The sequence below is a fragment of the Stegostoma tigrinum genome, chromosome 17 (assembly GCF_030684315.1).
Source record: "Stegostoma tigrinum isolate sSteTig4 chromosome 17, sSteTig4.hap1, whole genome shotgun sequence".
In the NCBI taxonomy this organism is placed as follows: domain Eukaryota; kingdom Metazoa; phylum Chordata; class Chondrichthyes; order Orectolobiformes; family Stegostomatidae; genus Stegostoma; species Stegostoma tigrinum.
This window is the reverse complement of record NC_081370.1, coordinates 48,737,466-48,761,678: the sequence shown is the minus strand read 5'-3', so window position 1 is coordinate 48,761,678 and position 24,213 is coordinate 48,737,466. Positions and strand designations below refer to the sequence as shown.

Genomic DNA, 24,213 nt, shown 5'->3' with positions numbered 1-24,213 from the left:
TGAGTGATTTGAAACCCTTATAATGTCAAAATGTGTAGCGCAGTTGACTGATGATTTAATAAATGGTTTGATACTGGTAAGATTCAGTGCTGATTGAAAGAAATAGGGAGGGTAGATCTGAGGCCAAGAATTTAACCAACAGCAAAAACAGAAATTGCAGGAGAAACTCAGCAGATCCTGCATTATCTGTGGAAAGAAGAGTTCTTAAGTAAGGACGAGATATATTAACTCTGCTTTCTCTCCACAGCTGCTGCCTAACCTGCTAAGTTTCTCCAGCATTTTTTCATTTTTGTTTCAGCTAGGAGCTTGGTGAAGATTTCATGCTATCTCACTGTTAGGTGCATTTTTGAAACAAGAAAAAGTCCCATATCTCACTTCTAAACTGTCTCAGCATGCTCCAGTGCGTGTCTAGACATCTACTCTTTTCACTGCTGTCTGATTTTTGCCAGTGAGTTACTTGATGGGTAAGTCAGACCATCAGTTTTATTCCCCTCCCCACCTCATGGTAGAATTCTTTGTCTAGTGTTGGTTCTCCACCTAGTGGAGAACTAATAGAATTCATCAACTGATCAAGCAAGGTTGATTGGCAAAACACCAGGAGAGTGGAACTTGGGACCATCAAATTGAACATTCAACAACTAATTGGCTGCTTTTAGTGTTTTCTAATTTCTTTTGTCCAGTTATTAAGGATCTGGAAAAGTGTTTACCAAGTGAGAATAGTAGCCCTGATTCATGAAACATATTAATGAGCAGAAGAATTAATATATTCAGCACACAATGTGTACCAAGTACACAGCGTGTATCAAAAAGATAACAGGATGTTTTGACCATATCTTTTCTACTTTGCTTGAATACAGTTCGAGACATATTGTTTGTCTTCACATCTCTGCCTGAAGGCAGGTCCAACCTATCATGTCGGAACCGCTTACATAGTATAAGTGCTACATTGGCTTTGCCTAAATTTTAAATTAGCTGTTTGGGAGCTGGAGATGAAGGTAGTGCGGAGCTAATGGAAAATGCTACAGAGATGTGTCTGACCTGGATGCCCACTGCCTTAAATGTGCTATCTGAATAAAATTGCTGACGACGGAAAGTTCTTAGATCTCAAAATATTCCCACTTTGCCCGGTTTTCAGGGAATCAAAAGCAAGCACCTTTTTGAGGAAGTTGACCAGCCAGACAAACACACATCTCATTTTGTCTCTCATCCCTCCCTTGAGGTTACTGACCTCATCTCCATTCTGTGACCCGACAGTGTGCAGTTTGTTCATCATGTCTTGTCATATGGCTACACGTGCACATTATGATTGGTCATGATGCACCATTTGGCCGGTTTACTCCAATGCATTGCCAAGGACATACCACTAAACCACAATTAAATCTCCTTTCCAATTACATTAGACTTTCAATGAACTTCTGTACAACATTTTCTCAACTTCAACTAGGTTGTATAAAAATGTCATTTTGTTTTCGAAACCAGCTCTCAAATGTTAATTCGAATCTCTTCCTCTGTCTGTCTCTCTCTCTGCAACTTCTCTTCAGCTGTATTCTACACTCTGTTCTGATACAATGATTCACTTTGGTACAATCTGCCTGTACTGTAAGCAAAACAATACTTTTCACTGTATCCCGGTCATATCTTGCCAACAAACCAAACTCAAACTAAACTAGCTGGTATAATTAGAGTGACAAAAATAATGAAAGCTATTTCAATGTCCCCTCAATTAAATTACAATAGGTAGGTCAGAGGCTAGGAACCTTGTGTTCAGTAACTCACCTCATGAATCCCCAGCGCCTGGCCACCATCTGCAAGACACAAGCCAAGAGTGTGATGGAATACTCCCATTTACCTGGAAAGGTTCAGCTCCAACAAGACTCAAGAAGCTTTACACTGTGAAGGACAAAGCAGCTTGCTTGTTTGGCACCACCTCAACGAATATTCAGTTCCTCTTCCACCAACACTCAGGAGCAGCAATGTGTGTCAACTGCAAGATGCATTTCAGAAAAGCACCAAAGATCCTCAGATTGCACCTTCAAAACCCACAACCAGTTCCATCTAGAAGGACAAAGCAGCAGAAAACATGGGAGCACCATCACCTGCAAGTTCTGCTCCAAGCCACTCACCATCCTGACTTAGAACTACAGCACTGTACCTGGGTTAGAATCCTACAAATCCCTCTTGGCACTGTGGGGGTACCTACACCAAATGGGCTGCAGCTGGTTCAGAAGGCAGCTCACCACCACCTTTTCAAGGACAGCTAGGAATGGGCAATGAATGTTGCCCAAGCCAATGTAGTCCATAGCCCGTGAGTGAATTTTTAAAAAAACTATGAATTGAATAGGGCATCATAGTTTTAACTTTTGAAATATAAAGGCACTTTTCTTTATTGAATAAAAATGTAATTTCAGTGATTTAATCCATTATTGCTGAAAACAAATGACTTCAATTCCAGTTTGGAATGATGTGCAAGGAGCCATTTCTTCCTTTCTAATAAGTATGAAAATGGCTTAAAAAATCCTTTTCAATACTGTTAGAGTCATATACCTGATCTCTGCCTTAAAATATCAATCATACCTATAAATTTAGAAGGATGATAAAAACTAAGTAACAAAATTTCATTTGTTTTTTAATTTTTCCTGATCATGTTACTGAAATGTTATGGGATGAAAAGTAAAGATCATTCTTCCTAATATCTGGGTTATATCGAACATAGTTAGATAATCTAGTATTAGTTTGACTTTTTGTTCCTCAGCATTACGTTCAGGATGTAGTTTTGAGGCTAATATGAAATAGTAACTGATCATGTAAAAGAGTTGAAGCAACAATTCTCACCTCTTCAGAACAGCCCAAAGCACTTCACGATCCAATAAGTGCTTTTTGAATTGTTATCAGTGTTTTACTGTGGGAAAATTGTCAGCCAATTTGCACACAGGAAGATCCCATAAACAGCATTATTAATCAGATAATTTGGTGGCTCAGATTTAAAAAAAAAAATGGCCTGCATGCTAAAACTACCTACCCACCATTTCTTTTAAATAGTGCCATGGGATCTTTCTATCCATTTGAGAGGGTGGATTTTACATCTCACCCAAAAGATAGCATTTGTGATGTTGCTGTTTACCCTCAGTAACCTGTCAGATAGAATGACTGTTCAAATTATATTCACAAGTCCTTGAAGTGAGACACGAGCCCAAATAAATGAGCCAGGTTTGGCATATAATATGTGATAATTACTGGTAGAATACAGAATAATGTAAAGCCATGAGTTTATGTTTGATGTTTATCTACAGAACTGGCCAGGCACCTGAACTAAGAACCACTAGAATAATTTCCATGAACTACCCTTGACACAGTCCTTTCAGACTGAAAATATACGAAGAATCATTGACATGGATATTCCAAGTCCAGCGTTAGAGGAAACAAGTATATCAGGACGTTTTGCTGCTTGTTGGGCTAAATTTATGTTTCCCCTTAGGGACTGAATGATACATTTTAGTGGGAAAACCTTTTTGACTTCATTGTATACCTATTTGAATTAGACCCAATGGATGAATGCCTGGCTGTTAAATTAATTGAATTTAAGAACTGTTAGTGCAGTAATCAGTATATGAGAACCTTCATCAGCTCCTTATAGCTAGCTTAACATTTATACAATCTGACCTGACATTGGAAAAGGCATACTTTGCAGGCAGTGGTTGTTGAATTGAGATTTGGTTTTAGGTTGCGAGGATCATGGAAAAGAAAATTTGCTGCAAATATTATCAACTGTGTACTTAGGAGTTTTATTGCACTCTTTTTTCTGGTGAAGAGCTGCAGGGTGGGAAGACTAGGAGAAATAAGTTCCTTTCTTCAACCTGGCTAAATGGCAACACATGCTAGAAAATTCTGCAAGTGAAAAATGATGAGCACACTTGTTGTTAACAGATGACAAAACAAAATGAGAGAAACCATATCTGGCAAACTTTATTCGCAGCATAATGGAATTGATATGTTTATGATGATGTAACTCTGACAAGTTATTGAGACTGTATGTACAGTTGATTCTGAAATAATGTGTATTTTTCTTCCAATGTAAATAGGCTTTAGCACAATTGAGGAATTTAGAACACTATTTGTAGAATGCAAACTTTCCTTGCCTTTACTGGCTATTACGTGATTCCAACCCCATTAGTTTAAATGGCGTGGATATTGCACGATTTTCTTATGAGATCACACGAGAATGGGACTTTTGTTATATCAGAAGTAATTGGAGGAGAAGAGTGAAAAGACTATTAAAGAGCTATAATTGGTATTCTGTGCAATAGAATGTAAATAATGAGTTTACAGACCCTACTAATAGTTAGGCAAGTATTACTCTCAGAAAAGATAAAAACAGAGATGTTGCAGACTCAGAGTAGAAACAGCCTTGCTGGTCAGTGCAGTTTTAAAACTGCAGGGCCATTTGGGCAGAATAGGTAAAGGCACCAGAGACCCACTCTCTTATTAGACTCCGATGACAAGTGTTGGTTTAACCTGATGGCCACTACACAAAGTGAGGGGCCAGCTTGAGAATGTGAAACTCTTCATTCTAATCTCAGCCACTACAGGACTTAAACTCAAATTTATAGTGTCTCACAATTTTGGAAACCAGCCACCCAGCCATATGAGCTTGAACCTCGGGAAGTAACACAGCTCCTTGACTAACATCAGCGGAAGTCATCATTAAACCGATAAAAGATTCCACAGCAATTTTCATCATTGCATGAAAAGGTAATTTTACAGAATTAGGAGCCTTGGCAGAAATCACATAATTTCAGGGTATGCATTAAATGGTTCAAAAATAATTTCAAAGGGCGCTTTAACTTTCTGATATATGTTCCTCGTGAGGTCTCCAAATGGTAATACAAGATTGGAAAATCACAGCTAATGGGAATTTTAGGTGTTGGTGCTGTACAATTTTGTTTCTAGTGAGCAGACGGAAAATTGTGGGTGGTTTACGCTTGAATTGTTGATTGTATTGCCAGCTGGTAAGACTACACATCAGAAGTGCTCTTTCATGAAATTACCCCTTAGACGGATGTTGCTATTTGTTAATTTTAGTGAAAAATTATGAGCACAAAGCTGGTGAAGTTAACAGACAACAGATAATAAGACTATAATTATGCTTTTCTCTATTGCTTTTGATTCTTTGATCCAATTCAACTTTGTGTTTTACAAACAACTGGAAGATTTACTAAACAAGTCCTTTAATATAGTCAATTTATTTTTCTTTTGAAGATTGTATTGCAATTGATTTTCTGCTCACTAGCCACTTCATGTCAGTGATCATTATTTATTAGCCATCTTCATAAACGCAATAGTTGATCTGAGTGCTGGGCAGAACCTTTCCAAGGCATTGGGAATCTTAGCTGTCAGCACTGAAACTTGCACTTCCTATCTCTGGGATGGGATGCTGAGGTGCAAGCTAATCAGGTATTGCTGAGGCCACCAGCGAGCCTTCCCCTGGAATCAAGCCCCCGGGGCAAATTCTTATCCAATAAGAACTGCCAGGCATGTGGCAATGTTTCTTCCCAGCAGCACCATTGGCAGACTTCGGAAGGAAGGACACTCCACAAAGTCCCAAGGTGCAGAATGGCCTCGGCCACAGTAAAGTTTTGTGGTTGGGGTGGGGCAGCAGGATTTAGCAACATGGGCCTGGTCGGCCGCTAGCAAGGTCAGGGATGTGGTTCTGACCAGGCTTATGGCCTTCCTGCTCCCTAATCCATCGAACATTTAGTGTCTTTGATCGAGGAACCTTCTCTCTGGAAGCAATAGGTTACCATTAGCGACATTTGGCTACAAGCCCATCAACCCCAACTGTGGTAGGATGATGTCCTTAAATCATCATTAGTTGAGCATTTAATTGGCCCCAGTTGGCAACAGGATAGAAAAAATCTTTCATATGCCTTCCCTCCCTTCATTCAGGCAGAGGTTGGAAGGAGCAGGTTTCCGCTCCACCACCATCCTACCTAATGACTCACCCCTCACACCTCCAAGTGCGCTACCTGCAAGAGCAGAATGTTCTGCCCAGATATTCTGTAATTAATTGTTAGGTATCTATACTCAGTGCCCAGCTTCTGATTTCAAGAATCTCCACAACAATGATCTGTTTAAAGATTCCATGAGCAGCCTGCAACATTCCAGCTCTGATATTAAATGGGAAATAGCTTAAATAGTTGAAGTATCAGTGTTTTATAAGATGGGAAGGCTGAGGTGAAGGTCATTTTATTTCGGCAATAAAATGTCCACCAGAATCTTGGAAGGCATAAGGATGAAATGAGGTAATTTTACAACAAGGGGGTGTATTGCAATGAATATGACCTGTGGGCAGTTTGAATTATTGCAGCCCTTTGAGCAAAGAGAATAAAACGTAATCATGAACAGGTTTGATAAAAAGAATCAGTTGGTCTAGCTTGTTGTTTGTCATCTCCTTATCTCTGCAGGCGATTTGCATTGGCTATTGCTCTATTAATACTGAAAAATTAACTCAGTGGCAGGTCATACTTCAGCATTAAAAACTCCCATTCACTGGCTGCCAGACTCAATCTTCAAGCAATCTTTAAAATTGGTGGTTTGAAGATTTTACCCAAAGCAGGGAGGAAATAAAGCAAAGTATGTAATTTAGGGTCCCATGGCAGTGTGAGACTTTATTGCGATTTTAAGGTGCCAGTGGTATTCACCTAAGTTTGGTTTTATGATGTCAGCAAATGGTTATTCAAGACAAACCAGATCACAGAATGATTTTTGGCATGTTCGATCATAAACTTTATTTTTGTGATTTACTTACTGTGGCAGTTAGTCACTTGAACATATTCACAAAGGGCTACAATTCACAAGGAGTTGCCAAAAGAACATCAAATTTATTTATTTTGTGAAAAAAATATGCAAACTATTTGTGACTATGGGAGAACTATTTGAGATGATCTTATTACAAATATTCAAAATGACTGACTATTTTATCTGCAACAACCTTCCTGATACTTAAACCTCACTAATACTAAAACCTCTGTGTAATGTTGCGCTCTTCCTGCTTTAAAGTTCTTTGACTTGGTGGCTGCACTGAATGTCTTTCAAGAAAACATCTACATTCACTTGGTGCTATCTTCATTAGGTAGTGTCTCTCCATGGGACCTTTAACCTATAATTGGCTCACCTCACTTACCTTTTATCATGGATTCCTTAAACTTGTCTTCCATAGCCGAGTTTCCATTACTGACATTAAACCACTTGGGACATCCTTTTTTTCTCAAAATGCATTAGAAATTGACAAGACAACAGCACTTGACCTGCCATAAACTTGTTCTCTCTGGTAGAAACATGCACAACCGAAAGGAAAATCTTCTGGACAGTGCTAATTTTGTTAAAGAACTACTTCTGTCTCTGTCTTCTTTGTCATGCACTCAATTTTCTTCAGTGCATTTTGTTTTCTAAAGCATTGAACTAGTCTCCTGAAGGATATTTGAATGGTCTAATTTAAATGCAGGTAAACACTTTTCCAGAAAACATACTGCCACTCATTAAGCTCAGTAATAAAATAAACCCTTCCCTTCTAAACTCATGATATTTAAAAATGCAAATCAAATTTAAAGCTATAATTGTTTCTGATTACTTTAAAAACATGAGGGAATTGAACAGGAGTCTGAGCGATGTGGCCTGTGGTGGGGTGTGTGGCAAAATTGGAGAAGTCTATTGAGGCCACTTTCAATGTCAGGTGAATCTCACTTCAGCTTTTATGTTTTTCACACGCAGTGTGACATGTTTCGTGCTATGGAGTGTCAAGCTGCATTTGGAGATGGCCCAACTTGCATCATTAATATTTAGCTTTCTAACCTAACAATCTTGCTAAACAAGGCTAAATGTTGAGAAAACCCATCTGCATTTCAGGGCATGCACAATTGGGCACCAACCACACATACCCCATGTCCAAAGACTTTGGCATCAACAAGTTGCCATGTTTTAAGAACCTGCATGCCACACCTGACCTACAGGATGCTTCTGTACGTCAGTCCAGCACGTTGCGCTTCATCAGTAACTTGAGCATCATTCCTCTTGACTTACTGCCCTATCGGGGCCTGTTTTCCTCCTGTATTGAAAGATATTAAGGGAGGTGAATGCGGGTGATACAACTATTCCTGTTGCTGCAGGTGGGGAGGTTTCCTGAGTGAGTCAGGTCAGCAGTGTCATGGGAATATGGAGTTAGGGGTTTTAGGGTTAGGGTGGGTAACAGGGAGTGCGAGAATACTGGTGTAGTATGCATTAGTGAGTGTGTTAGAGCATAAGCCTTGGTGGGAGGTGAATGCTATATTAGCAAATGAGTGAGTGTGAGGTATCAGAGAGAAGATAGCAACACTAAAGCTAGCAGAGTGGAGGAGTTCATTGAACTTATTGCCATTTCTCTACGTCGCTAAGATGCTTTAAATCCAGTGGCAACCTTCGATCAGGCTGGTGTGCTCAGAGGTCATAGCATCCATTGCCAGTTCTGAAGGAAGACAATGTCTCGATTCTACATCCAGCAGGACCTCCACAATGCTGCCCAGACAACAGGAAACCATCTTCCCCTTGTCTTCAATGTAAAGGGGAAATATCAGGAGCTGTGCAGGGTAGCCCTGGATTGACAGTACTTGCCCAGGTACACAACAGCCTCTTAAAGATTGTGTGAGAGCAAGGGATGCTTGTGAATTCTGTGATATCCTCTGAAAGGTGAGTTGTTCCAGAAACTGTGCATGGGACTGGAGTTTAACATGAGAGTTGCCAAAATGTTAGGGTAGGTAGTACAAAGGTCAATTAGGTAAGATATAGCAAGAAAATGCTTGAAACCTTGCAGCAGGAGATTCCTCAAAGAACTGGATACAACTTGGCCTTAAAAAAGTAAGATTCACCTTAATGTTTTCAAATAATAATAGTGTAATGTGAACCTTCATTATAACGGTCTCACCAACAGTCCTAGATAGTCTGCACTCACATCGTTCAGTGCTGATGCAATGTATGTTCTATATAGTTTTGTTTTTATTCCTTCATGTGGATGTCATTGGCTGGGCCAATTCTAATTGGCTGTTGTTAGCTTCCCATGAAGGTGTGGGGGTGAGCCATTTTCTTAAAATACTCCAATTCCTGACAATAGGGACACCTACCATGCTGTTAGGAAGGAAATTTCAACATCATAACAGAACAGCATATTCACAGTGACACCTCACTAATTCAGAATGATATGTACCTCATCGGGAAACTTATTGGAGGTGGTATTCCCATTTACTGGGTTTCAATTTCCTTCTCAATAATAGATGCCACAAGTTTGGAAGTGCTGTTGAAGGTACCTTGGTGAGCCATCCCAGTGCATGTAGTAATTAGCAAATGTTGCAACCACTCTGTGTAATGGTGTAGGGACTGAATGTGGAAGATGGTGGACAGAGCACTCATGAAGCCATTTACTTTGCCCATGATGATGTCATGATTCTTGACAGGTACTGGAGCTGCATTTTTTTCAGACAAGTGGAGATTTTTGGAATACAGCCTTCACTTGTGCCCTGTAGATTAGGGACAGGCAATGGGGAGAAATTGCTGTTGAATTCTTCACCTCAGATCTGCTCTTGGAGCCAGACAAGCAGCTTATATGGCTGAGCCAGTTCAGTTTCTGGTAAATGGTTAGCTCCAGCATTTGACAGACCAGGATGCAATGTCCTCCTTACATGTGAAGAGGCAAGGATGCGTATTATCGTAATGGAGATGGTCATTGCCTGGCAATTATATGACTTAAATGTTACCTGCCAAATATCAGCCCAGTCCCGCACTTCACCTAGGTCTTGATGCATACGCGCACAGATTACCTTAAGTATAGGACGAGTCATGAATTCTGTTGGACATTGTGCAATCATCAGCTAACATCCCCATTTCTGACCTTATGCTGGAGGAAAGGTCATCATTGATGATGCAGCTGACATAGTTGAGCACAGGGAATTATCCTCAGTAACTCCCTACAGTGTTGCACTTGAACTGAGATGATTACTTTCGAACAACTCCAACCACCTTCCACTGTGCTAGACACATCCAGGCAATTGCTGCCTTTGTGTGAAGGGCAGTTACACTGATCTCAATTTTGGAGGTCAGATATTTTGTGTATTTAGACCAAGTCTGTATTGAGGTCAAGAGCTGACTGGCACTGGCAGAACCCAAAGTGGGCATGAGTGAGCAAGGTTTTACTAAGGAAGTGCTACTTCAAAGCACTGCTGATGATGCCTTCCATCATTTTATGGACAATTGACAGTGGACTGATTGAATGATACTTGGTCAGGTTGGATTTGTCCTGCTTTTTTCTTGCAGAGGGCAAAACTGAATAATTTTCCATATTGTCAAATAGATTCCAGTTTGATAGCTGCACTAAAACAGTTTGGCTAGGGCATGGCAAGTCTTTGGGACTAGTGCTGGGATCTTGACAGGGTCCATCATCTTTGCAATATCCAATACTCTACTGTGTCTTGAATCAAATTAATTGATGACTGGCATCTGTGACACTGGGGACCTCAGAAGGATGTTGAGATGGGCCATCCATTAGGTTCGTCCAGTTTAGAGTGGGTGTAAATGCTTCCTCCATGTTTTTCACACTAATTTACTGGATTCCCCAATGATTGATAATAGGGATATCCTACAATCAGAGTATTGCAGATACATATTTATTAACAACTTAATGACTTAAAATAAAACTTCAATTGAAAAAAAAGTGCTAGTTAAATTAATTTGGACAATGTAATTTGTTCCACTGATACTGGATGCATAAGCAGTAATGTGGCTTTTAGCTAATGAAAATCCTTTGGCTGTATTTTGTATTATGTGAAGAAGTCTCCTGCGCTTTCATATTCTTGTGGCAAATTGGAGATTTGCATTGGTAGTCAGATCTGCTGGAGAAAGTGATCTTGCATAGTTAATCCTGCACATTTGCTATTCGTCCTTATTGCTAACATTTAGGAGTTGGTACCAAAAATTGAGTGAGCTTTAGCTGTTTCTAGCCAAGTAAAATCCGGAGAGCCACGATTGCGGAATAGTACCTTGACAGACTGTGATGACCAGAAGCAGAGGTTAATAGAATAATTTTATTTGGCTGCTTTTCAGTCTAAAAGTGGATTTTAAAAAAAACATTCTTTTGAAAAAGGCCATTGTTTGACCCCAGCATTCATCCTCAAACACTTTTCTTTTGTAAAATCTGATTTGTAAATAATCCACAAAAATGCTCTTCTAGAATAAAACAAAAGATTAGTTTATTAACAAACTCAAACCATGGAGATGCACAGACAAATTCAAGTCTACAAGCCAAAGAAAAGCAAAGGAGGAAAGGAAAGAATTTGCAATTTTAAAAAAATCTCAAAGATATGAATATTAGTTCACATGCTATTGTGTTTAGTCAGATAGTCAGTGTCCAGTCAAGAGATTTTTCTTTAAGTGTTTGACTTCAGTTGGATGCAGTGCCTGAAATTACAGACTTTTTTAATGAAAAGTGATAAAGGCGCAGGAGATGTCATTGTTGTACACTTTTTTCACTGGATACAAAGTTTCTCCAGAATTATGTGTTGAAAATCTTGAGATGTTGGGGACGGGAGTTGGTGGTTTTGCACAGCCTGGAGTTTCTTCTTAATGTAAAAGAGCAGTTGTTGACAGCTTGATGTTAACAAGCAGGCTGTATTAGCCATCCTTTTGATTCTCAGCAGGCTGATGTTAACAGTAACTATATCCTCGCCAGGCTGAGTGCTCACATGGTAGTTCACCACTCCAAGATCTTGGGTGGAGAGAGGCGTCCAGTTATCATGTGACTGCCCCCAAAAAGTCAAATTTCAGCTTCTGAAGAAGGGTCCCACCCAAAACGTAAACTGTCCTGTTCTTCTGATGTTGCCTGGTCTGCTGTGTTCTTCCAGCTCCACACTGTGTTATCTCAAATTTCAACTTAATGTCCACTTTCTGTGCCTTTGGTCACAATCATTGTTCATTCATATGAGAGTAGGATTGAGTGATTTGGCACCTGAAGAGGTGCCAATGAGTTTCAAATATTTCCCCTTTGTTGAGAACTGGATGGGGAAAAACATCTTTTCTACTGGAATTTTGGTTTTGTAGATTACAAAGTACACACACTGCAAGGATGTGATATTTCTGGACATAGGCTCTGTTCCAGTAACTGCTGATCAGAATTTTCCAAAGATGCTAGCCACCAGCTTTGTATGATTGGTGGCCATCATGTTTCAGTTCAGTAAAGTTTGTTTTATAATTTAAAATAGAGATTTCAAAACAATTTGCGATCTCTCACAGATAAAGCAGAAGGTATAGTCATCACATCTGTCTGTGTGTTCTGTCGTACCGACGGGCCCAATGATGATGGTACAATGATGTACAGTTGCAAGGGAGTTTCCCTGGTAATCCTCAATATCATTCTAGACCAGCATGTCATCGGGTTAAAGTTGAGCAAAGAAATCTCCTACGTAATACCACCTAACCTCACCAGAACCTATCCCTCCTCTCTTTGATGATTCTCACTTCTTCTTCCAAGTGGTATTTGAAATAGAGGACTGAGGGTGATGACAACACAAAGTGCATTATGAGGGACTTAAATGTACATCACCAAGAATTCCTCTATAGCAACAGAACTGATTAGGCTGCCCAATACCTCAAGGACTAAGACAGCAGCAAGTGGTGAGAGAATCAAAAAGAGCGAAAAATCCACTTGACCTCTGTCCTCAATGATCTATCTGCTGCAGACGCATGTGCCCATTGACGGTATTGGCAATGAGCAACTATGCACTGTCCTTATGGAGACAAAGCCACATTATCACATTAGGGACACCCTTTATTGTGCCTGGTGGCACCACCTCTGTGCTAAGTAAAATAGATTCCAAATTCATCTAACGATCAGATCTGTGCATCCATGAGTTGCTTTGGGTTATCAGTAGCAATAGATTGTACGTCTGTCAGTCTACCATTATCATCCAACCAGGGGATCAACCCTCTATCACTGAAGAGTGCCGGAGGGCATGCCAGGAGCAACAGCAGTCATAAATAAAACTAATATTTCAACCTCGTGAACCTACAACAGATGAGCCCTTATGTACCAAAGCAGCAGTATGCTATAGACAGAACTAAGTGATCCCATAACCAAACCATCTGATCTATGTTCTGCAGATTTGCCACACCTAATCGTGAATGGTGGTGGTCTATTAAATAGCTAACAGAGGGAGGAGAATCCACAAATATCCTTTTCTGCAATGATGGAATGCCCAAGCATCAGTGCAAAAAAAGGCTGAAGTGTTTGGATCCCGCTTTAGACACAAGTGGCAACGGAATGCTCCATTTTGACATCTTTGACGAGGCCTCAGCTTCAGTTAACAGCCTTCAGACAATTTGATTCACTCTAGGTAATATCAAGAAATACTTGATACTGGATACTGAAAAGGCTATAGACGTGACAAGATGCCAGCAATAATACCGATGACTTGTACTCCTGAACTAGCTGTGTCCCTCACCTAAGCTGTTTTAGTAAAGCTGCAACATTGGGCATTCATCCAACAAATACCCAAGTACATTCAGTCTGCTGAAATAAGAACAAATACAACCTGGCCAATTTTGGTTATTCTCCATGATCAAATTGATTGAAGGTGTTAGCAACAGTGCTATCAAGCAGCACTTTCTTAAAATATAATGCTCATTGAAGCGGAGTTGATGCTCAGGGAGGCTGATAACCGAGAGGCATTATCACTGGGCTAGTAATCCAGGGACCCAGATAATGTTCTGGGGACTTGGGTTTGAATCCTGGTACGGCAGATGATGGAATGTGAATTCAATCAAAATCTGGAACAAAGAGTCTAATGATGACCATGAGACAGTTGCCAATTGTTGAAAAAAAAAACATCTGGTTCATTAACGTCTGACCTAACCAGTGACACTCACATCCCTTGACTATATAAAGGAAAATTGGACTCCACCAGAGCTACTTGGCTGCTGACCTCATTAGAACCTTTGTCTAAGCATGGGCAAAAGAGCTGAATTTGAAAAGTGAGTGGGACAACCCTTGAGGTTAAGATAACATTTGACTAAACAAGATTCCCTAGAAAATTTGAAGTCGTTGGGAATTTGGAGGAAAGCTCTCCCCTGTTTGTGGTTGTACTTAGAAAAAAAGGAAGATAGTTGTGGTTACTGCTGATCAATCATTTTAGTCCAAGGACATCGCTTCAGGAATTCTTCAGGGTACTACATCAGACCCAGTCACCTTCAGTTCCTTCACCAATAACCTCCTATCCATTATAAAGTCAAAAATTAGGATATTCCCTGATGATTACATAATATTCAATAACATTTCAAACCGTTTAGATTCTAAAGCAGTCCATATCTAAATTTAACAAGTTCTGGATAACACCTCAGTTTAGGTTGATTGGTACAGCCAATATTTGTGCCACATGAGAGTCAGGCAAAAATTATCTCCACCAAGACATCATCTAACCATTTCCTTTTGGCATTTAATGGTGCTATCATCACCCAGTCCAGCACTTACTAAATCTTATCTTGATGGCATTAGTACTGAAGACTTGGGCTCTGGAATTTGCCACATCCCAATCACGTTCCTATATAGCCACATCATTTTCCACATAAATATTGAAATAACCCCATAGAGGGTGGTATCCCGTCACCCCAGATTAACAGTCCCAATCAGGGAACTCACATTGTAAGATGCCCAGGTGAATGACCTCATTGCAATCACTACAAATATTATGACTACAAGAACAAGTCAGAAGCTAGGAATCATATGGCACATAACTCATGTCCTGACTCCCCAAATCCTGGCTACCATCTACAATGCACAAGGAGCATTGTGGAATACTACCTAATTGCATAGAAGACTGTATCTCCAATGACACTCAAAGCTTGATAGCCATCCATGAAAAAGGAGCCCACTTAACTGGCACCACATCCACAAGCAATCATTCTAGCACCATTGCTCAGCTGTGGCAGTGTATGCCATCCGCAAAATGCATTTCAGGTGTTCACCAAGGCTGTTTAGATAGTAGCATCCAAACCCATAGCAACTACTGTCTAGTAGGTTAAAAGCATGAGTTACAGGAGAACTCAAACCCGAGTAAGTTCCCCTCTAAGCACTCACCATCCTGATTTAGAAATATAATGATGTTCTTCCAGTGTTTCTGGATCGAACTCCTGGAGCTCCCTCTCTGTCAGCACTGTAGTGATACCCATACCAAATCGTGTGCAGTGGTTCAAGAAGGCAGCTCATTACTTCCCATTTTGACTTGTGTTAGAACTGCTGAATTATTAAATACAGATCTACATGTGACTCTGGATACACAGTGACATGGATGACTCTTCTTAGCCCTCTGAAATAGCCTTGCATGTCACTCAGTCAGGGCAATTATGAAGGGACAATAGGTATTGGTCTTGCCAGCAAAGTCCACACCCTATGAGAAAAATTTTTAAAAAAACTGCGTCACAAAGATTTCACCATTGGAAGCTATGGCATGCAGTTTATAGAAATTCTGAAATTAGTAAATTTAATCACCCAGAGCAGCTAAAAGATTAACCTGAATACTGATACTCTTACAGAACACTGCACATGTTGTCACTACCTTCATTGTCAGTCTAAATTTAAACCAACTATAATAAGTAAGCTGGTACAGCAGGTGCAGAGGTTGCAGTATCAATTGTGTATTTTTTTAATGGCGCACAGCAATTTGTGGACACAACCATGAGGAAACTGGTATTAAATGAAGGCACTTGTATTTGCATTTAATAGCTTTTTTGTGGAATTTAAAAATTGACTGGAAGAATGTTATGATTGACAGCCAGATTCTACAATGTAAGCTGCAGGAGCTATACAGATTGTCAGCTCCATTGTCTTTCATCCATCATCTGCTGTCTCCTTTTAGGTAACTGTCATTTATGTACTTTTTATGTGACCCAGTGGTGCAGGAGCAATGTTATCATTTTGTCCTAGATTTTAGACTTTTGAAGTTTTAAGGCCTACTTTCAGATTCACAATTGTAGACACGTGTGTCTTAGCATTGTGTTATACTGCATGCCAGTCAGTCATCACATTGTGAGTTCTCACTTCTGAATGCCATCTTTTGTTATCATTTTTGTTGTTTGTTTGCATTTTTCAAATCAGCCTTCCTGGTGCTACCTCCCATAACAAAACTTTATTTTGCTGCTGTATGACTTTGGACTGGGGGCATGGATATCTGAGACAGGCAATCAACTATTCATAGTCATTTTAAGGTTGTTAATGTAGTTTATTAAGAAGTAACAGTTCCTATGTGATACATTTGCTAGAAAGGCAGGAAATGTACACACATTTGACAGATGAGGACAGTTCATTGATATCAGAGGATGATAGGGAAAGTTGGCACAGAATGTGTTAATCTCAGAAATTCAGCGAAGATCCTCACACAGCACCTTTTAAACCCAGAACCACTTCCATCTTGAAGGACACAGACAGCATATACTTGGGAAGACTACCACCTCCAAGTTGCCCCCACCCCCCACAAGCCACTCACCGTCCTGACTCAGAAATACATCGCCATTCCTTCACTGTCGCTGGGTCAAAATCCCGGAATTGCCTTCCTAATGGCATTCTGGGTCATCCCATAGCAGGTGGTCTGCAGCATTTCAAGAATCTCAGCACCACCTTCTCAAGGGCAACCAGGGACAGGCAATAAATGCTGGCCAGCCAGCAATGCCCACATCTCTCAAATTATTTTTTCAGTAAAGCAGGTAATAGTAGCATCCGGCTCTCTAGCTAAACTGTTATGAAATTTCCCCTTTAGCCTTTCTCCGTCTTTCCTGGCCCATCCTCCATGAGGAAGGCATTCCCTGACATGCCCTGCCATCTAACCAGGGCTTATTCATACATTCCATTGAAGAGGCTTTCAGTTCACCATATGGCAATTCCCTGCTTCCATCTTTCTATCCAAGCAACACAGAACAAGCATGTAAGACAATCATGAGATGGCTGTCTCCCTTTCTGCCCATTTCCCAGCTCAATACCATTCTTTAGATTTTTCTAAACCTATGGCATAAATAACTGTCTGCATTACCCCCTGACCCCAGTTTGGTATGATATTGACCTCAATACCAAAAGTGCAGTCCTTATTTTCCTTTATCTTTTTCTCGTCTTGATTTAGAATTGTTTGATGAAATTAAGGTGAAATTGGGGGAGAAGATGTTGAAATGGGAGTGAGGGCTTGGGGGGGGAAATCTTCTGGGTTTCCTGTCAGCATCCACTGCTTCTGCCACTTAGTGTGGATGCATTTGTCAGTTTCTCAAAAGGAGTAGGACAGAATTTGATGTTTCTTTTGTATTTACTGTTGCCAAGTAATTTGCAGATACTGCCTGTTCAAGTTTGCACCTTGCTGGAGCAAAAAATATGCAGGACATAATTTATGTTCACTGAGGGAGATCCTCAGTTATTAGCAATTCCTACCATGGCTACAGGAAACGTAGGTCCTGCCTCGACAATCTGATTAAATTCTTTAAGGAAGTGACTAGAATTGTGGATGAGTACAGCCCTGTCAATATATATGCCAAACGACCTTTGGTAAAGGGCCACGTAGATTGCTTCAGGGGAAAAAAATGTCAGATTTTATGGGCTTAAAGGAGAGATGTGATACTGGGCAGTGTACATACAAATAGTTGATTGAAAATCATCATTAATTAGACAAGAGCTGAATGAACAACCCCAGCAAAGCTCTATTTTGGGATTTTTACCATTTAACAAATTTCATTAATGACTTTGTGTAGGGCATTAGTCGAATTATGATAATTTTGCAAATAACACAAATGTGCACTGGGGCTAGCAATTAGACAAAATCAATTAGTTGCTGTCCAATCTAGATTAGTGAGGGCAATGTGTCCACCTATGGCAGATATGCTTCAATCTGTACAATTGCTGTGCCATGCATTTGAGACAGTAAATTCCAATCCTGGCTCATGCAATGTACGTACCTTAGCTCAGTGATCTGGGGGCTACAATCTGAAAATTCATTAAGGTTGTGAAGCAATTTGCTGCTGTTTCAAGGAAAGCAAATAAACTACTAATTTGTATTACTCAGACCGCAATGTGAGCAAGTGCAGAACATCCAGATGAAATAAAGACTCAGAACATGCAGTCTGAAAAGCCACAAACTCAGTATGCTAAGTTTTATGTATACCTGCCCACTCCTGCTGTTTATATTCTCGGTGATGGAGTGAATGTTAGATGAATCATAGAATCCCTACAATGTAGAAAGTGGCTGTCTGAGTCTGTGCTGACCCTCTGAAGAGCATCTCACTCAGACTCCTACCCTATCCTTGTATTTACCATGGTGAATCCACCTTACCTCACCACAACACAGGAGTGTGGGAGTAACTGGAGCACCTGATGGAAACCCGCGCAGACACGGGGAGAATGTGCAGACTCCAAACAGACAACTGCCCAAGGCTGGAATTGAACCTGGGCCCCTGGCGCTGTGAAGCAGCAGCACTAACCACTGTGCCACCCAGCCCCCCTCCTGCCTAGCTCCAATTTGTGCCCCATAAATGTTAGGAAAGTGAGCCTCAATATGGCACTGGCCAACCGCAATAGGGTTAGTGAAGGTAGGGATTTGGAAGGACGTTGTTTCTAACCGGATGTTTGTTTGAAAAGCAGGAAGGAGGGAGAGCTGGTGGGTGTGGATGCTGTCTATGCATTGACTTCCCTCTCCTCCTCAAGTTGTTATCCTATTCCTTCATCACTTCCCGCTTGACAACTGAAACCACCTGTCTCCTTCACCCTTCTGCCATCCTGCTCTTCCTGATACTTCTCCACACAAAAAAGAACCAAGATCTGGCCTCCATTGACAATCCTTCTAGTGGTCTTTTCAGCCCCATTGCCCACCCACCGCTGCATTCTGCAAATCAAGTTGGTAGACAGCTCTCGAGGCAGGGCTTCCTCGCATTGAGGGCAGAACTCCTGACTCTCAACTCTTTAAGGACAACCAGAGTGTGTTACTGTGGTACAGTGAACGCTGGCTGATTAGGGACTAGCAACACTTCGAGCTCCTTGTAAAATTCAGCCCAGCATAACTTCTAGAAGAGGTAGTGAGAACTGCTGATGCTGGAGTCTGAGATAATACAGTGTGGACCTGGAGGAACACAGCAGGCCAGGCAGCATCAGAGGAGCAGGAAAGCTGACACTTCAGAAAGGTCTATAACTTCCAATGCATGTCCATGCAGTTTACAGGGTCAGGGAATGTCACTTTACTTAATTGAAATGAATGCCCTTGATGTCAAAGTGTGCTTAGCATAACCATATCCAGAAGTGTTGAATGATAGATCTAAGGTAGTATCAACTTTTCTGTCAGGAAAATTAGACCTAAGTGCCACACAGTCACATTGGTAAGGGGGATGAAAAAAATCTGACAAATTTCAGACCGGAATCCAAGATTGTGTCCACTTGTGCCATATGGAAGTTTTATTATGACTGATTGCCCAGGGAATCAAAGGTTCCCAATTCATAATGATCTTGGGCAAAAATTCACAATTCATGATGATCCTGGGCAAAGAGGGAGCAATTGTTTCTCCTTCTTTATTCAAATCCCTCTCTTAGTTGATCATAAAATTAACTTAAAATAAAAGATTTCTGTCCTCCCTGGAGAGGCCTCTTTGCATTCTCATTATGTCCATCACCTGAGGATGTAACCCACAGAAGATGGTTCAGGTTTTGCATTGAATCTCTTCCTTTCAAGTGATTCCCTGAAATTCCTTTGCACTGTTCCAAGTGTGAATTCCACAGACTGTCTCAAGGCTAAGTACAGAGATCACACAGGAATTTTCCAGACCTACCCTATGTAACAAAACATTGAAGCATCCCATGGGTTTGGATTTGTCACATATATGTACAAGAGAATCTGCCAGGTTCCTGGAGGAAGAGAACATTTACATTAAATGAGAAAATTGCAATTACTGATGTTCAGATGGCAGCACCACCTATTTTCAAAGGTGAATCCCATGACCCTATCTCCCTGATGTCCCAGGCAACATTTAACCCTGAATTAACATCTTAAAAACTGGTCTTCGTGATCACATTCCTGATGTAAGGATTCTACTGTGCACAAATGGGCTGTTGCTGTTCCCATACAGTGACTAAATTTCAAAAAATACTTAGTTGTTTGGATGGAACTTTTGTGCAAACTGAAGTTGGCTTTTCACTGTTACATTGCCTGTTAATACCTGGATTCCTTAAAGAGTTATGAGTGGCTTTTTGAGTCACTGAATTGAGCACATGGTCGTGTTTTTCCTAATCCTTCCAACAGATTTTATGTTCAGCAGATAGTTCAGTCACACATACACAAGAGCACCTTGGCTAAGATAATCATCTTCTGTTGTTGCATATTCATGGGGAAATTGGCCATTTAGATGAGGAGCAAGAGCTGCTGGGTCATGTTGCAACAAAACTTGACACTGACAGCTTGACAAAAATGAGAAATGAGAAATAAATGCTATTGTGACTTCAGTGTAATGTTATTAAACTCTTTAGGCTAGAACGTAAACTGTGTCACTACGAGCCAGTGATTTTAATCCTATACGATTACATTGGCAGGACTGTTACCTGATTCTTTGTGCAAAAGGTTTTGATTATTTCAGTTGTATTCTAATCAAGTTAAGTGATATTTTCAATCTCAACGTTAGCAGAGGTGAAAATTGAATTGGATTCACGTACAATATCGACATATCTGAATGTTTGGATATAAATAGAAGTCCTTTTATTTTGCAACGCTAATTTTTGTGGAGAAAAGTATGAATCTGGTCTCATCTTACATCTTCGAACAGTTGTAGTTCCCATCATAGTCATTAGAGCACGAAAGTTCATTTGACCCATTGAATCCTTCTTGTCTCTCAACACTACAATTCAGTCAGATCCAATCCTGGGGGCTATCTTCATAATCCTGCATGTTTAACCCTTCAAGTTTGCCTCTACTTTCCTTTCTGAATCATTGCTTCAACCATTTGCATGGTCAACGGCTCCCTAACCTTCCCTTCCCTCTCCTCCTCCCCTGCCCTCTTCTAGCTCCCAGGATCAAATCCAGAGTTCTGGGTCCTGAGGTGATGAAGCAATCCAAGATTGGATCCACAAATCCTGCTACAGGTGGGGCAAATAGTGTTTGATTGTAGAAAGGTAAGTTTTCATACACCTTCTATTGTTGAGCTAGACCTCCAACTGGGCCTGTCAGAGATACTCAAAACAGTTGACACCTTCTCTAGTTTTGAATGGCCTTGGGCTGGAGATTCCCTTCAGTCAGTGGAGATATTCCCCTCTTTTCAAAGAATCTTACGAGCCATCTTTGAAGTGTTTCATCTGCCCTCCTGATAAAATGAGTTCCAGGTCATCACTACTCATTGTGCGTGCCAAAGAATCGATGGCAGATCCTAAAAAAAGTGTAATGGGACTGCTGGCGGGTCAAAATAAATTGCTCAATTCATATTTTTAACTGCAGTGGATAGCTAGAAAACAGCAGGTGTGCAATTTGCAACATTTGTTTTTTAACCAGCTTGCCTGGTTCAGCTCAGGGAGCTTGTGGCAGCATGAGTCTGTCTAATTTTAATATAAATGCCAGAAGTATCCATTGCAGATATTGCATATTTAAAGAAGAGAAATTGCAATTGCTCTGCCCCCTGCTGAATAAAGAGAACCTATCTTCATAGTGAAAACAGTTAATTAAAAGGAGGCAATCAATAGAATCTTCCCTGCAACATTAAATTGAGCCATTAATAGAGTATGTTATGGGTGTGTGAGCAGTATTTGAATTATCGAAACGGTGAACTTCTAAAGGAGTCCCATTATAATGCATGCCAAAGATCCTAAAACTGATATCCCACCAGATCCTTCATCATACATTCTGTCAACAGTGTTAGGAGACATGAGAATTTACACATGGCAGAAATCTTTGGATGTAAAAGAGAGAACACACATTGTTAAGATTGTGTGTCTCAGAAGAAAACTCCCAACTGCTTTTGTTTTCTGGGTTCCAGATGCATCTTTTCCTTTTGTGTGGCTGGTGACGCCATTTAAGTCTCGCAATTGGATCATGTTGTGTAATTGAGAGATATTCAGCAGTGCATAATTTTTTTAAAAATAACATTGTTTTTATACATAAATGAGCAAATGATTATTGCTAGCCGAAGAGCACAGCAAAACATAACAAAATACTCCTTAAGTATAAACATTCATGGAAAGATTCAGTTGCTGCTTTACACAGATGCAAAAATCATGAGATGTAATCTACTGAAATCACAAGTATACAGGCCAGCAATAACTATATTGAAACTGTAGCAGCTGATAAGCAAGAAATAGCACTCTTTGAATCAGAATGTTTTATAATGATCATTGCACGGGGAAACAGAAATACAACGTGAATGTGGTATAAATACCTAAATATCAAACTATCATAAAATTTGGTGAATCAAATGCATACACAACTTTAGATCAGTTAGGATTTGCTCTAAGATTCTCAAAAAAACTTGAGCTTATTGAAAAAGGTCATTTTTTTGAAGTTATGCATCCTGCCCTCATCAGGACAATTAAAAAGAATAACAATAAAAGGGAAAAACCAACATTTATACTGAATGAGAGAAGAGTGATGATTGATTGGCATGTGGCTTTGACTAGTAGAGTCATTGCCATGACAAATGCAGCAGTTGATGATGATGGACTGTTATCTTCCAGGCTTGACTAGATTTTAAATCAGATGGGCTGACTCTGATTAGTCAAGGCCTTGAAAAATTAACCAGCAATGGCTGTCACTTGTTTTGTTGAGTTGAAACAAATGCAGTGCATGCATTAATTCTTTCTGTCTAAAAAGAATAGGACCCTGTAAATTGAGATATGTAACTTACCGTAGACTTAAGTATGTCACACTATGTATCTAATTGACAATCCTGAATTGATTATCAATGTAATTCTTTGCATGCTCAGTAGTGACCAGCAAGTATTCTCCAATTGCAGAATGACATTTAATGTTGAACATTAATGCAAGTTTTAACAGCCAAAACTAATTGCAAACAGCTGAAAGGATATGCAGTTTTCCAGTGTTTGGGGTGGAGAGCCTACATGCCTGGCATCACAGTGGCACTGAAATTCAAATATCAAACTGTTAATTTGTGTGATAAGTTTGGTGTATTTTTGGCTTGAATGCCAAAAATTTTGTTATTGGTAAAGACCACTTGAGTTGCTACAGCATAGCAGCAGTGTGAAACAGATAGCTTCACTTAGTGCTCAAATGTTTTAGATTTCCTCAACTTTCCAGGGTAATCGAAGGTAAACCTAGCAGTTTTGAGGACCAAGCGTGGTTGAGTACGTAATCTGAACAGGGAGAAGTGACCATATCGGTTCGATAACTCGTGTAGGATGGCTTTGATGTGCCACATTTCACCTTTAAGCTCGCACAATGAAGAAATGGCTCAGGCCCTATTTATAAGGTTGGTCAACCAACTCAAATGGTGATTTCCCAAAAGATCAAACTGGTGAGGCAATAAAGATAATTCCAGTTAATGTTGGATATTTTGAGGAGCTTCCAATTGTGCTTGACGTTAAGCTGACCACTGATATAATCGGGCCACTCTATCAAAAGTAAATCATCGATCTAAAATATCTAATACAAGTCAACTGTGGAAATTGCTTTACTCATGGGATCTTCAATATATTTGATTCCAGTATTGGGCCATAGAGAATCTTTAGCATCATTCTCAAAGCATTCATCCCATTTTACAAGATTGATGATAATTTTGAGGAAGGAATTCCAATTACCCATCAGGAGTGTCACTTGGTGGCAGTTTTATTTACTTTTCATCAGCAATTATTCAAGTTTTATTAAAATGGGGTGGCATAGTGGCTCAGTGGTTACCACAGCTAACTCTCAGTGCCAGGGACCCGGGTTTGATTCCACCTTCAGGCAACTGTCTGTGTGGAGTTTACACATTCTCCCTGTGCCTCCGTGAGTTTCACCCAGGTGCTCTGGTTTCCTCCCACAATCCAAAGATATGTAGGTTATGCTAAATTACCCATAATGTCCAGGGATGTGCAGACTTGGTGGATTAACCATTAGATATGCAGGGTTATTGGGACAGATTTTAGGGATGGGTTTGGATGGGATGCTTTTCGAGGGATCCATACCACCTCAATGGGCTGAATAGCTTCCTTCCACC

General features: G+C 40.2%; 1 protein-coding gene across 7 annotated transcripts in view; it reads left to right on the top strand.

The window, feature by feature from the left end:
• LOC125459529 (leucine-rich repeat-containing protein 4C-like) overlaps positions 1–24,213 on the top strand; it is a 966,049-nt gene that overhangs the window by 15,480 nt on the left and 926,356 nt on the right. The window lies entirely within an intron of this gene.